General features: G+C 33.9%; 1 protein-coding gene across 2 annotated transcripts in view; it reads left to right on the top strand.

Moving 5' to 3' along the window:
- LOC129907798 (protein FAM13A) overlaps positions 1 to 16,298 on the top strand; it is an 89,875-nt gene that overhangs the window by 32,029 nt on the left and 41,548 nt on the right. For both annotated transcript variants that reach the window (XM_055984174.1, XM_055984173.1), the window contains exon 2: positions 2,779 to 5,264. The gene's annotated coding sequence lies outside the window, so the exon portion shown is untranslated. The remainder of the gene's footprint in view (positions 1 to 2,778; positions 5,265 to 16,298) is intronic.

The following is a 16,298-nucleotide window of genomic DNA, read 5'->3' as shown; positions in this document are numbered from 1 at the left end:
TATATTTATTTTATCTGTGGTATTTATTAGTTACATAACCTAAATATCAGAATGTAAATTGAATTATAATTCAATAAATAAATTATTTATTTGTAAATAAATGTGCATTTCTGAAATTGGATTATGCATTTGGAATTGCATTGGCATTAGTAATTATTGTCGAACAAATTATTTGAAGGTTTCAGATGTGCTTAGAATAATTTGTTATTTTCAACTTCCCATTTTTGGTGTCCTTGCAGGGTAATGAAACATATCTATGTATCAAATTATCTGATTTGGAATGCATTTAAGTTGTTTTTACCAAAATGTGATTGTTTTTTTTAAATAAATAAATAAGTAAAGAAAAAAAAAAGGAGGAGTACAGAAGACAAAATGAGCAAAGAATAATAAAACGTTGTTTGAAGAATCATTGAAATTCTTATTAGCTACCAGAACCTCTGTAAATTGAACATTTGATTTACTCATCCAATTTTGATAACGTTTTATCCTCAAATTCTATCCTTGTTAAAGAGTTACCTAGCAATTTGATTGTTACACTGTGGGATTTCTTGCCTTTTTGCAGAAGACAGGAATGGGGACAGACCATGAAATTGGTTTGGCTCAATCTTCATTTTCCGAAGTCCATTCAGTCAAAATGCATTGGATTTCTTTGAGAACAAATTCAAAATTAATAATAGGATATTTTTAACAGGCAGTGATTGTTTAATCATTTATGTTCTATAATTTTTTTAGCTATGAAATTTGTTTAATGGTGTTATTTTGAGGGTCACTGTGGCGTATGTGGAACCTTATTCATTGACAAATCTGGGTGTACTGCTCCTTAGTCAAAAATAGTGAACATAGATTTGTTTCACCCTAATATTGTTCATGATTTTACAGAAAAACGCAATTATTAATTTACCTTCGTTACCTTAGGCTTATTACCAAAAGGACGAAATGGTAACGGAGTTATGAATAAAGGAGTTATGCGCGACAGAGTTACGCGCGTCAAAGTTACTCAAAACCGAAGTTACGAGTAACCGAAGTTATGAAAGACCGAAGTTACGAAAAACCGAAGTTATGAAAAACCAGAGCTATGAACAACAAAGCTATGAAACGTGGTTTTCGGGTTGGCAACCATTGAGAGGAACGATATACGGGAGGAACGTACCAAAAACCTAGACCGTATAGGTTGAGTCAAGGCAAGAAAAAAATTGTATTTCCCTCTGTTTAGCAGGGAGGGGGAATTTTCTAAAAAAATGACTTAATTTCGAAAAAAAATTATTTAAAATCAACGGCTACACCATTAATATCGTACTGTACTTTTTTGTAAAGCCAAAGACTTTTTCTTGAATCTTGTTACTTAGCTTCTAGTAAAAAAAAATTTTGTATTTGTATTCTTGTAGGGACTTAAACGTTCTACAAAAAAGTCCTGAGGATCAAATTGATTGCTTTAACTGTTTAGAAGAAATTCGTATCTAAATCCCAATTCATACTGTTCATAAGAGAAAACTTTTGAAATCAATGACCATTTTTCAAAAAAAAGGTGTAACGCAAGAGAAATGAAATTTTTAGATTTTAATAAATAAAGTCACGAAATAGAAAGAAAGGTAGGCCTAAAAACTCCTGGTACAAGCAAATGCAAAACCACCAGCATTCAGTTGGCCTTAGAAATGGAACAATACAAAACCGGGAGGCTTGCCGCCGATTTCTGAGGTCAACCCGGCGAACCCCACAGGCGGATCACTAGTGTGAAGCAGTTACGTGGGATAGTTATGATCCCCTCGACATCGAGATCATAACAGCGCCGAGAAAAAGGAAGAAGAAGAATAAATAAAGTCACGTTATATTTGGCAATTGCCATATTTTTGGTAATTACATCGCTACTATCATTAAATTCTTTAGATAAGCTTCTTTTTTTTCTCTTGACCAAATTTTCAGTTTTAGAAACCTGTCTTCTTTAAAAATAAGATAGCCATTAAGCTTCATACTAACTTAAAAAAAAATCTCATTTAAGTTCAAGATCGTCAGATTCGTTCGTCGAAAATTTTTAATTTGAAAAAGTGACCTGTACGTGTGAACTGTTTATTAGGGTGGGTCAAAAAAATCGAAATTCTTTTTTTTTTTGATTTAACACTCTAGAATATACTCACCAAATATGAGCTTTTTATCTTAATTGGAAGATCCTCCGCTTTCATTTTTACATCAGTTTTCTACTAAAAAAAAATTTTTATACATATGTTATGTATATTGACTTTTAAGCAAATTTCTTTACATATTCTTGTAGGAAATTGAACGCTCTAAGAAACCGATTTTCTTAATTCAAAGCAGAATAAGTAAAACTTTAAGACAAAAAAACTACAAACAATTTCCGAAATAAGAAAACAAACTTGACTTTTAGCTATATAAGTACCAAATAAGTGTTAAGGTTTTGAAAATAAAACATCTTAGTTCAATGTTGATACTTTTGAAATCTTACTGCGGATAGATACTGCCAAAAAACACAGCAAATGACTTGAAAAATAAAAATGTTACTGGTGATGCTAAAGACAAAGAATTTTTCCTAAGAGCAACTATGATTGTAATTTTATGGTTCTTAGACTTAATTCATTCCGAAAAATTATGAATATTAAAAAAAATCATGCATTCAAATGAGCCTCTCTTTAAAACAACAAGAAACAATGAAACACAAAATTCAGGTCATAAGTATTATTCTAATAGTACATATTAAAAATAAATATTAAAACTTCTAAGCAAAAAAAAAATTAATTAAAATGTGTTCTCATTTTATATTTTCAGATTCAACATCAATAACGTCAAAACCAATTAGCATCGTTAGATGATTAAAAATAAATTTTGATCCAAAATCAAGGATACAAAAAATATATATATGTGAATAAAGTTTCTCAAATAAAACAAACAATTTCGAAAAACTGAAATAATTAAAATAAAATAAAAATATATCTCTCACGCCATCAAATATAAAACAAAAAACAACCACATTCACAAAAAATTGTTAGTGTTTTCGAAAAAAACCAAACACACCCTTTCTACATCACCATCATCATCAAATCAAAAATTGCATTGTTGTTTTTGCGCTCAGCTCAGGCTTGCATCTCTCGAATGTTGCATAGAATATGCGTATAGATAACTTAGATACATTATGAGATATTTTGAGATATTCCATTCGACGTTCTATAGTTCATTGAGTTTAAATAAAGTTAATATCAAAACAAAAAGCTTTTCTGTCTGATTTATTAAAAAAAAACTAAAAAAGAGCAAACAGAAGAAAGCAAAAAATAAAAATAAACAAGAGCGAGAGTAAGCGCACTGTGCCAAAGCTTATTTTTTGGTTTTTGTGAGAGTAAAACAACAACAACAACAAAAAACCAACAACAACAACAATAATCAACATAATATCTAGAACTATTCATCGTGTAAAACCAACAGTCTCGTGCGCCGGCACCACCAATCGCAGCATAAAAATATAATACCTTACATCCTCCCTTTTTGTGTGTGTTGATATATGCCAGAGGAACAGAAGAGTAAAACACTTTATCGTAAAATCATTAAATCGAAATAATTCAACTTTTCCTCTCGTTTCACACAGAATTCTTCGGTTTTTTTTCTTTTTTCATTTTTCAGAATGAAATGTATCTTTAGTGTGATTCCTCGTTTCTGTCACGTAGAGTGTTGAATCGAAGATAAAGTAGAAACGAAGAAAAAAACACCTCAAACAGTGAAAGTGTGTGTTTTAATGAAAAACCCAAACTAAAGTTTTTTTGAAACCCCAAAACTAAAACCCCTTTAAATAAATAAACACAGTCTTATGCTTAATTATCGTCTGGTGTCAACTCATTTCTTAAAGCAGCCGTAAATTCATCAAGTAATCATTAAATAGTGTTTAAATGTGTGTTGTTTCTATCGTATTAGGTGTTTTTTGAAAAATAAGAAAAATAAAGAAAAATCGAAAAAAGTTTTGATCTCTATCTAAGAATCACCCCCCAACACAATAGTCTTCTATATCTTCGTGCAAAAATCATCATCAAAAAGCTATAAACAAAAAACATAGCGCGAGTAATTTAATAATTTCTACACCGTTAAATCCACCATCAACCAGAAAAATATACACAACACCCACATCACAATTTCTGTTTTCTATAAGAGAATCCACCCACACCAACAACAACAAATAATACAAAAAAAAATAGTCCAACTGGAGGGTTGCAGTAGCATTATTAGCAACAGCAGCAAAAGAAGCAGAAGCAATTTAAGAGAAAGCTCTGCGCTCTTTGATTTATCAATTCAATAACAACACCGAAGAGAGTGTAAATTGAATTTCCGTTCGGATTTTAGAAATTCTGTCACAACGTATTCGTTAAGAGTTTTTCGATTGTTCGGCGTTGATTATCAAAATTTAAGCAGCGAAAATGTGCAGAGATCGCGATATGAATTTGCCATAGATCAACGCAATCGTCAGTACAAAGTTAAGAAAAAAATTAAACTTAAATAAGTTTGAAAAAGATAAACAACAAATAAATTAAATTAATAGAAAAAACACAAAACAAAGGATAAGAGTGAAAATATTAAAGATTGAAGAACGTCGTATCGTGCAGAAGAAGAGAGAGAGATAGAGAGAGTAAGAGAGTTTGTGGAAGGTTTTTAAAAGTGCAATCAAAGAGCTTTATTAGTAAATAAAAAAAGAGTCAAGAGAGTGAAAAAGAAAGAAATATAATTATTTAAGGGTGTTTTTTCATCTAAGTCATTCTCAAATTTACAACAAAAGGCAACAACAATAACAACAACATAATAAAGGATAGAAATCAAGTCATAACTCATTACAGTTACAAGAACAACAACAACAATAACAACGGCTCTTGTGCCAAAAATCATCTTGAAAAGGATTGACGGAGGAGCAACTCTCATCAGAATTCTGAATATAGCAAAAAACAAAAACAAATCTTTAATAGTGGACAGGAATTAAAAAAGGATAAAAAGGCCTGATTCACATCACTTAAAGCGGAAAGTTGAAGGAGAAACCGTTTCAAAGGAAACGTGTTTTGTATTTAATTTTGTTTTTTTCTTTTCATTCGGTTTGTACGTATTTTTTTTTTGCGGGTTAATATAAATTATTTTTGAAACTACCCGGAAATCGAACGAAAGTTTTTAATTTTTTTTTGATTTTTTTTATTAAATAAATCATAAACGAACGTGCGATTAATAAAAAATCTATCAAAATTGAAGTCTTCGCAAGGAACATTTGGAAGTCCGTCAAGGCTTGCGTTGTAAGTATTTTTTTGATGTTTTATTTATTTTCATAAAATTTTTGTAGATACCTATTTTAAATTGCAAAATTTTTTCAATTATCAGACATTTCTCCTTTTTAGATTTAGCTGTTCAGGATCAGTAAAAGTTTTGTTAGATGTGAGATGCATATTTAGTTTCAGTTTTTCTATAGAAAATACAATGTTACGCATACACCTCAGTGACCCACCTTTCCATAACAGAATGTAGTTGAAAATTCTCTTCCGATTTTAAATTTATTATAATGAAATATCACCAGAAACAATAACCAACATATTCATAAATATAAATTATTTAAGTTCAGCGCAATAAGGTTTTGAGTCGGAAAAATATTTTACAGCATTTAACTTTTTTTTTTGTTTTACTTTAAAATTACAAAGCATTTAATTGATGGATTTCGCATTCATTAATGGCCCCATGTGATAAAAGTCCCACAAATTCTATTTAGCGTTTTTATTTAATTTGTTATACTTTTTTAATACATTTTTAAATAATTTTTTATTTATCTAAAACAAAAAACTTTTTTTCTTATCCTTAAAATTTATCGTCCGTAAACCGATTTTACAATGTCTATTTTTATGTCGAATTGAATAAAAAAAACTCTTAATTTGTAGGATTAAACTAAATTGACATTTTATTAAATTTTGGGAAAAAGTGAGAACAAGAAATAATACTTTTGGGAGAAAACACAAACTCTTTTTCCCTGATCCAAAAAAAATTAGTAAATAATAATCGGAACACATAATTTCTTAAAAGCTAAAATTTGAGGTTTCTGAAAATATCCTCTATTCGATCCTTATTTTTATACAAGACCCCAAAAGTTTAACAACCGCATTATGTTTTTAGCTTTTTTGTCTTTTAAAAGCTCGAGTGAATCGAATTTTTTGAATTAAATCAAATGTTAACTTAGTTTTGGTTTAAAATAAGACCAAATGATAGAAAAGTAAAATTCTTAAGAGTTTGTGATGATTTAAAAAAAAAGTACAATAATGTCTAAAAAGGCATTCAAGTCTTGTTCTGTGATTTTAACACCTTACAAAATTTTTAAAGGTTAACATCATTTAAAAACATTAGAGAATGATCATAGAAAATCGTTACGATACAATATTTTTTCATAATTTTTTGTTTGAAAAAATAGCACGTATACGCAATAGTGATCAACTTATAGAAACAAAAATATAGTTGAAAATTTTCCTTTGAATATTGAAATTTTAAATTACATGAAAGCAAATAAAAATAACAATCAGTCCAAATTAAATTTCTTTAATGTTAAAAACTTTTTTAAAAATATAATTTACCTTCTATTTTGTGTAAAAAAAAATACTAAGTTTTTTCAAAGAGTAAAATTGGCTTTTTAAGTGACGTTATTTGGGTTATTTGTGATAACATTATGGTTTCACTTCCCTATATCTTCACTAAGAAAGAACCTCAAACTAAACTCAGTTTTATCGTGTGGCTTTGGTTGGGTTTCAAATGCTTTCCAGACCCAATAAATACAATTTTTGGATAATCTCACTTTTTTTTTTTTTAGCAAAAAATTGATTATTAATTTCAGATGTGTGTCAAAAACAAACATTTAAATATATTCAAAAGCCCCTATGCGAAATATTTTTTCGAAATATCAATTACGGCTTGAGCTATGCAGCTGCAAAACTCTGTGAAAATAAAAACTGGTCAAGCTAAATTTTTATAAAGCTATAAGTTCTCAAAACTAAAAATTGCAACAGGACTTGCTGTAATTAGAAATTTAAGTTAAAAAATTACATAAGTAATTAAGTTGATTGGACGAGAAATTTGTCTTACATTGTAAACATTGTTCTTATTGATTTACAGGAATTCGAGCGGCTTTTATCGAAATAATAATTACATAACTTTGATTTGTTGATAAATACTAGTCCCTACAAAATAGTGATGGGTACCTCATACATGAGGCAATACAAATGTCCCATACACCACTCTGAAATGTCCCATCACCTCAAAGCAAAAAAATGTATTACCTCACACCTCACACCTCTCTTTACTCTTTCGTTTCCAGAAAAAAACTTATTCGTATTTCTCTCTGTCTCTTCTTATGATGATGAGCAGATGAGGAATGAAATTGAGTGTATGAGGAAAAGGAAAATCATCAATGTACCGCGCCACGAAATGTGTGTACATAATGTATGTGTATGAAGAAATGCATGAAGAGTAAAGAGTACCAATGTTTTAAAATGAAAAATAAATAAATGTATGAGGTTTTGTGTTATGGGACATTTGAAACAGGTACGTATTTTGAGGGGAGAAAATTAGAAGTAATGAGGAGGAGGACGTGGCGTTTGTTTTTTTTTTTTTTTAAGAAAGAAAATGAGGAGGACATACGACAATGTACTAAAATGAAACCAATAATAAAAATATGAAAAAGAGAAGAATGAAAAGAAAGAAAGGAAAGAAAAGAAAGAAAAAAAAAGATAAGAAAGAAAAAAAAGAAAAAGAAGAATAAGAAAGAGTTGTAAATTGAATGAGGTTTGTTATTGTTATTGTTATTTTTATTTTTTTTTTGTAATCGAAATTGTCCACTAAAATTGGTTTGTCCCATGGGACATTTGAGGTGGGACAAAGTACCACCTCATTTCGAAAAATGAGTACCTCATACAAACTCATTTTAAATTCGTGTCCTACCCATCACTACTTCAAAACGAAGGTAATTAAAAGTACGCATACGCCCGAGTGAACTGAAAAAAATTATATTATTTGCATTGAATACTTTTAGTATGTTGACTTTTGTTTCTGTTTACTCATATCTTTGCCCCCGGGTACAAAGGGGTTAAGTCACAAAATTGCACTTTTCGGGTTTTGATGAAATAAGAATAAGCTCTTTTTGCTCTTATATTAGGTATCAAAAACATAAATTTAGGAAAGAGTTGCTTCCTATTAAAATAAGAGGACCAATGCTCAAAAATGCATCGATTTTCATACATTAGCTCACGTTCAATCGCATTTTCTGGCAAACTTTCTTTTATGACTTAACACCTTTGTACCCGGTAGCAAATGGTATGATTTTATGGTATAAATGGTATGATTTTTATGAAAGCTGGGGTAAATTGTGAGCAGAGCGCTTCGATTTTAAGAAGAAGAATGAAATTTTATTTGATCACTTTTCCAAAGACGAACTTCGAGAGCTTACGTCTTAATTTTAAGTTTTAGTATTAATTTGACTTTATTTTTCAAGAGATTCTTTAAGTTGGTTATGAATAAGATTATTTTACAGCTCTTGGGTAGAAAATCAATCTCCGAAAAGTGATTAAATAATGGTTAAAATAAACAAATCAAGGATTTTCAGTCGCTTTTATACATATAATACCAGAATTTTGAATAAATACCTACATATTTTTTTTATTCCACTGCAAATTATATTTCATATAACGCCTACTATCTTCAATTCATTCATAATCAAATGAATTAAAAAAATATAAAGCCTATTACTTATAATTCAATACACTACAACGATTCATTAAATATCCACCCCTATTACTGAAAATAATTCAATGATAAATTGAAAAATGCATAAATTACCATATCAATTTTTATCTCCCCCAAACATCTCTTCTCAACAACAAGTACAAAAAGTATTCTACAAACAGAACAAGTTGGAACGATACACCGCTCAATGTAAATCTCAAGGCAATTAATTTATAAATTGAAATAATAAGTTTAGCGAGTCCAAGACAGCTTCGGAAAATTATTATCTTTTTGTGATTGTAAGTTATATTATGATAATTGATTTGATTATTTTGATAAGATTTTAAAACAGAACAAAAAGGTTACGTAAATGAAATGTTCATAAAAGGAAGTCATACTTTTATCATTTAACACATCCTTTACATACTCGTATGTCAGCACAAATAAAATGACAAGGATTCCAAAGAAGAAGAAAAACTCATATGACACCAAATGATGGAATTTCAAACATTTCTGACATTTCATTCGAGTCTTTGAATGACATGTCTTTAAAAATAGAATAAAAGGGTGTCAATGGAAATGGAATTCAAAGATGTGTCTTTAACCCACGAAACTGATTTGTATCTACTTCACATATGTATACACGTCAATGACTGTATACGACACAATCCGGAGGATTGTAAGAAGGCAAATTTAACTTCAGACGGAATCTAATCAATGCAAGAGTCCTACACAGAAGCGCACACATATTTTCGAGTTTTCTTCATCGTTAAGAAAAAGAAAGAAAAAAAAAAAAAAACACACCCAACTGACGTCATCAAGAACTTCTTTTATTCAAATAAAATAATATTTTCAATCTATTTTCAATTCGCAGAGTATCTTGAAAGTTTTTTATTCCCTTTCTATTTTCATCGAATCCATTGCAATTATGCAAGCCCAGATGCTAATACGCAAGATGCAAAGGTGCATTTTTCTCTATAAAAGTCTAAAAAATTGAAAATAAAATATCTCGTAGATAAATATAGACTCAAATGTGTAGTATAGCTTGCAACGATGAATATTTACCTATTTTGAGCCTCTTACACACAGAGACTAAAATTATATTAAAAAAAATTAATTCTATAAATAAATTCAATGGCTGTAGGAGGCAGATTTTTGCTAAATGGCAAAATACAGCCGATAGGAAAAAAAAAAAGTGTGTGTGTTTGTGATACCTACTCTAATTAATGCAAATTTGTATTTGTATTGCATTTCATCAAATGACAAACTGAAAATGAATGACTTAGTTTTTTTGAATAGCGTAGGTACCAAGAACCAAGTGACACAGTAAAACGATACACACCACCTGTCATTCAATTCAAAGAGGGTTATTTTGCATATTCAGAAAAAAATATTAATTAAATAAGCTACTCCAAAAACTTTTTGTTTTGGAAAAAACTTGTTATTGAAAAATATGCGTAATTTAAGATAAAAATGTTAATTAATTAGTTTAAGTGTTATTTTATGGTCTTTGGGTTAGAAGTGACAGTATACAAATTTAAGGGGTGTGACGGGATTTGTTGTGGATAAATTTATTGATAAATTGATAGAGGAATGATAGATTATACCAAATTAATATATAAGATAAAACATTTTTTTACACGTTTGGGAACTTTCGCCGACGAGTTTTTTTGAAACAATGTTATGCATACGATTATAATGTATTAATGAGAAAATTAAAAAATCTAATTGTTCGTAACAAAGCCAAGATGGTTTAACTTTTTTAAAATCAATTTTCAGCCTTAGGTTTAAAACTGGATGAATTTAACCATGCGTTGAGTTATTGATTGTATTTTTTTTTATTTATGGAAACCGAAAACTGCCAGTCGTTTTGTTCAATTACCTGCATTCAAAATACGTAATCGACTTTTATTAGTTTTTTTTTTGTCAACTAAATTATATAATGACTAATATTTGTGTCTTTAATTTGGTTGATATTGTAACGATGAATTACCGAACTACTTTTAAGATAAAAGTCTGAACACACTACCTGCTACAGTAAAGGTAGAAATGTGAACGGACCTTTAGTAATTAAGAAACTACCCTCTGAACGCATCCAAAGAAATTCCCTCGACTGCTGAATATCCCAAAATATCCCACTGGACTGGAAGTATGAAGCGCCCCCTCTTGGAAAGGAAGCTTCGAGAAGCAAAGACGAGAACCTTCGAAGACATTCTCGAATTCCGAATTTCAGGTATAAAAGGGCAGCGTGGACACCGACCGGATACAGTTTAATCTTGAATGTGAAAGAGTACAGTACAAAGTGAAATAAAGTGTTGGAAATTGTTAGTAGTAAATAAAGTGATTGAAAAGTGTGTTTGTTTGAGCGAATAATAAAAGTAAATTGATTTGAAATAAAGTGTGTTCTTATTTGAACGGAAAGATAAGTGGAAGTTAAAATAAACGAAATAAGTTTTATTGTGAACCCGGAATAAAACATTACATTGGTGTCAGAAAAGTGGAATAAAACTTATTTATTTGTGCGAATCAGATAATTTCGCGAATAAAATAAAAAGTGCGCGTGTGTTTTAACAATAAACAAAGTGTAAAACATTTTGAAATAAGTAAAAGTGCTCGCGTTTTGAAAAGTTAAAATGGGTAAGACATTGAATCAGTTAAGTTTGACTGAGCTGAAGGCGGAATTAACTAAACGAGGTCTTCCTACTGCTGGATCGAAAAATGACCTCATTATTCGCCTGCAGGATTATTTAACCCAGAAAAACGAAGATTTGGATACATTTCAATTCGAAGTTGAAATGGTAGAAGAACGAGTAAGTACTAGTTCCGATATGTCATCCATGATGGCTGTTCTCCTTGCAAAATTTGAAGAACAGAAAGATCAAATGGAACAGCAACGTAAAGAACAAAAGGATGAACAGAAAAATCTTCTTGAACAAATTGAGACACAACGCAATGAACAAAGAGAACAAATGGAACAACAACGAACAGAGCAAAAGAGTGAACAACAGAATCTTCTCGAAAAAATTGAGAAACAACGTACCGAGCAAAAGAGTGAACAACAGAATCTTCTCGAAAAAATGGAGAAACATCTAGAAGAACATCGCGATGAGCAAAAGAATCTTCTAGAAGAACAGAAAAATCTTTTAGAGGGAAAGCTTGGTGATTTCGAGAAGAAGTTCACTGCTCTTGACGAGCGTGTTGAAGAAAACAAAGAAAAGCTGTTGGCAATGCACACAAAGTTCGAAGAGAAATTCCAAGACATTACTAAAGAGTTGGACAAGGTTCGAAAAATTAAGGCCCGAGAAAGTTCTGGTGAGTATTCAAAGAAGAAGGAAATGCATCCACCAACCTTTGATGGACAAAGTTCTTGGTCGATCTACAAGAAACAGTTTGAGGCAGCTGCCACAACAAATGGCTGGGATGACGAAGACAAATGTATAGCGCTGACTCTTGCTCTTAGAGGTCCTGCTGCTGAGTTGTTACAAACTTTACCACCAGAAAAGAATGGTAACTTTAACGCTCTTGTCCAGGTCATTGAAAAACGCTTTGGAGATGGCCATATGCAGGAAGTCTTCCGCGTCCAACTCAATACAAGAGTCCAGAAAAGAGGAGAAACTCTGCAACAACTCCAAGCAGATATTGAAAGGTTAGCTCATCTGGCATATCCGACAGCAGGAGACGACATTATCAATCAGTTTGCGACAGAAGCCTTTGTACGTGCTGTATCTGATATAAATCTTCAGCGAGCAATTCGAACAGCTGGAAAACGTTCCCTTCCTGAAGCATTAGCGTTTGCACTCACTATGGAAGCAGCAGAACAGGCTTCTCAAGGCGTTCATCGGGTAAGAGAAGTTACAGTGGAGGAATGCTCTTGTCAAAAACTCGCATTCCAAAGAAACCAGCGAGACGGAGCTGCTCGATGCTGGAACTGTAACAAGACAGGACATCTCCAGCGGCAGTGCAGATTGCCACCAAGAAGAAGTGCTTGCCAGCACTGTGGAAACAGGAATATTGCCCAACAACAGGTAAGCGATACAACCAACACTCATCCTCAACTTGATTCCCATTCGGGAAACGAGTAAGAACCAACTTCGAGGGGCAGAAGCTGGTTTCTGGTATCGATGGCCCCAGAACCACAATTCAAGTCTCACAAACTAAACGAGACAACAAAAGTCTGACAGTAGAGGCAACCATAAACAATAACCAACACGTGGCTACAATTGACACCGGTGCCACCGCCTCTATTGTACGAAGAGACTTGGTAAAGATGACGTGGCTACATAACATCAACAGCTATCGTCTGAAGACCGCCACAGGAGAAGCAGCAAGAGTGTACGGAGAAGTTCGTCTTGAGATCCGTATAGCAGAACTAAAGTTTTTACATGTGTTTTTGGTGGCAGATATATGTGACGAGTGCATCATTGGAATCGACTTTATGAAGGAGCATGGAATCATTTTGGATATCGGTAATCAAGTCCTGAAATACAGAAATGTAGAGATTCCAATGGTCTATGGCAGCGAAAACTCAACAACAATTAGAACTGTCATCAAAGAAGACATGTGCCTGCCTCCTTCTTCAGAAGTTTTTGTGTGGACGAAGTTAAAGGGGAACTGTGGAAACCATCGATACCTCATGGTCGAACCAGAAGTTGAGCAAAGTTCCGAAAACATCATCATCGGGAAGACTCTTGTGGCACCAAAGAACAACATGGTACCTGTACGGATACTTAACATCAAACCGTACCCAATCAAGCTTAAGAAAGGAGAAGTTGTTGGGCAATGTGAATCTGTGTCCGCAATAACTAAGATCAACGAGATGGACACACAGATGACTATGAACTCTGAGAAACTAAAGACTCAAATTCTCAAATCAGACAACTTGAGTCAACATCAGCTTAATGTTGCTGGAAGGCTTCTTCATGAATATGCTGATATCTTCTCTTCACCCAGCGGGCAATACGGCCGAACACAACTGGTGCAGCATCGAATCGATACAGGAGACGCTAGGCCGATTCGTCAACCAGCAAGACGTCTCCCCTTGGCCAAACAAAGTGAAGTTGAAGAAATGATATCGACAATGAAGAAAGACGGGCTGATCGAAAATTCCAAAAGCCCTTGGGCATCACCGGTAGTTCTCGTCAAAAAGAAGGATGGAAGCACTCGATTTTGTGTCGACTACCGCAGGCTGAATGATGTGACGAAGAAAGACAGCTACCCACTGCCAAGAATCAGCGATACTCTAGATGCAATGGAAGGAGCACAATGGTTTTCGACTTTGGATTTGAAGAGTGGCTACTGGCAGGTAGAAATCCATCCAGAAGATCGAGAAAAGACGGCTTTCTCCACAGGAAATGGTCTGTGGCAGTTCAATGTCATGCCGTTTGGGCTATGTAATGCCCCAGCTACTTTTGAGCGCTTAATGGAGTGCGTTTTAAATGGATTAACCTGGAAATCTTGCCTAGTCTATTTGGATGATGTCATCGTTTACGGGAAAACATTTGATGACCATTGTGAAAACCTAAAGGCTGTATTCCAGAGGCTACGAGAAGCACATCTTAAGTTAAATCCAAAGAAATGTGCACTTTTCAAGACCGAGGTTAAATATTTGGGGCATATCATCTCATCCCAAGGAGTAATGACTGATCCAGAAAAAGTTGACACTGTGAAGAATTGGCCAACCCCTCAGGACAAGCATCAACTTCGGAGTTTCCTCGGTCTGGCAACGTACTATCGACGGTTCGTGAAGGATTTTGCGAGAATCGCCAAAAGCTTGCACCAGCTTACGGAGAAGGGTAAACCCTTTAAATGGTCAGGTGAGTGTGAGAAAAGCTTTCAGGAACTGAAGCTACGGTTATGTGAAGCTCCTGTGTTGGCCTATCCGACTCCAGGCAAACAATTCATCATTGACGCAGATGCAAGTAATGTTGGAGTTGGTGCTGTTTTATCGCAAGTTCATGACGGAGAAGAAAAGGTCGTTGCCTATTTCAGCAAGGTACTCTCGAAACAAGAAAGAAACTATTGCGTGACCAGAAGGGAACTTCTAGCTCTGGTATTGGCAACAAAGCACTTCCATAAGTACATCTATGGACAGAAGTTCCTTCTTCGCACAGATCATGGTGCACTAAATTGGCTTTTGAACTTCAAAAATCCAGAGGGTCAAGTAGCAAGATGGATCGAGATACTCCAGACGTATCAATGTCAGATTCAACATCGAAGAGGAAAGCTACATTCAAATGCAGACGCATTATCTCGGCGCCCGTGCAAGCAAGACTGCAAGCATTGCACACGGCTAGAGGAAAAGGAAGTTGTCGCTGTAAGAAGAACGAGAGCTGATCCCATTTGCGGCTGGAGTAATGAAGAACTCAGGATGGCCCAACAGGAAGATTCGGACATCGAACCCATCCTTGCATGGAAGGAACATGAAGAGAAACCAGAATGGGCCGACATCTCCGACCGAAGCCCCAATCTCAAAGCATATGGGGCACAATGGGACTCACTTCATGTGCAAGAAGGGTTACTCAGGCGTAAGTGGGAATCCGCAGATGGTAAATCTTATGTAATGCAACTAATCGTACCTCAGTCAAAGGTTAATGATGTTCTCCGAGAGATGCACGAGGGAACTTCTGGAGGCCATTTAGGCATCAACAAGACGCTGGAAAAGGTACGCCAGCAATTCTACTGGTTACGTATGAGAGAAGACGTTGAAAAGTGGTGCCGAAAATGTGATACTTGTGCCGCTAGCAAAGGACCAGCTAGAAAAATGCAAAGCAAGATGCATCAGTACAATGTGGGCACACCTTTTGAGAGGATTGCAATAGACGTGGCAGGTCCTTTTCCCGAAACCAACAAAGGAAACCGGTATATCCTCGTAGTGATGGATTACTTCAGCAAGTGGCCTGAGGCATTTGCCATCCCAAACCAGGAAACCAAAACAGTTGTGGATAAGATTGTCTTTCATTGGGTGAGCAGGTTCGGAGTACCCATGGAACTTCATTCCGACCTAGGAAGGAACTTCGAATCTAAGATTTTTCAAGAGGTTTGCTCACTCCTTGGCATCAAGAAGACGCGAACAACACCGCTTCATCCACAATCTGATGGGATGGTTGAGCGATTTAACAGGACACTTAAAGAACACCTGTCAAAAGTAGTCAACGATAATCAACGAGACTGGGATCGACATATTCCATTATTCTTGATGGCTTATAGAAGTGCAACACATAGTTCCACTGGACATACACCATCGGAAGTCCTTTTTGGTTCTACAATACGGCTGCCAAGTGAGATAAAATTCGGATGTGTTCCAAATGAGCCACAGGAAATAGATGAGTATGTTGATAACCTGAAAGAAACACTGGCTGACATTCACCAACGGACAAGGACAAATATAAAAGCGTCTAGTGACAGAATGAAAACAAGATATGACGCGCGAGCGACAGCAACAGGGTTTCAAGAAGGAGAACTTGTGTGGTTTTACAATCCCCACCGACAAAAGGGACTATCACCGAAGCTACAACAAAACTGGGAAGGCCCTTACACAGTAATAACCAGAATCAACGACGTGGTTTACCGTATACAGA

This window comes from Episyrphus balteatus, chromosome 1, assembly GCF_945859705.1.
Source record: "Episyrphus balteatus chromosome 1, idEpiBalt1.1, whole genome shotgun sequence".
In the NCBI taxonomy this organism is placed as follows: Eukaryota; Metazoa; Arthropoda; class Insecta; order Diptera; family Syrphidae; genus Episyrphus; species Episyrphus balteatus.
Note: the sequence above shows the minus strand (reverse complement) of the source record. Positions and strands in the feature narration are given on the sequence as shown.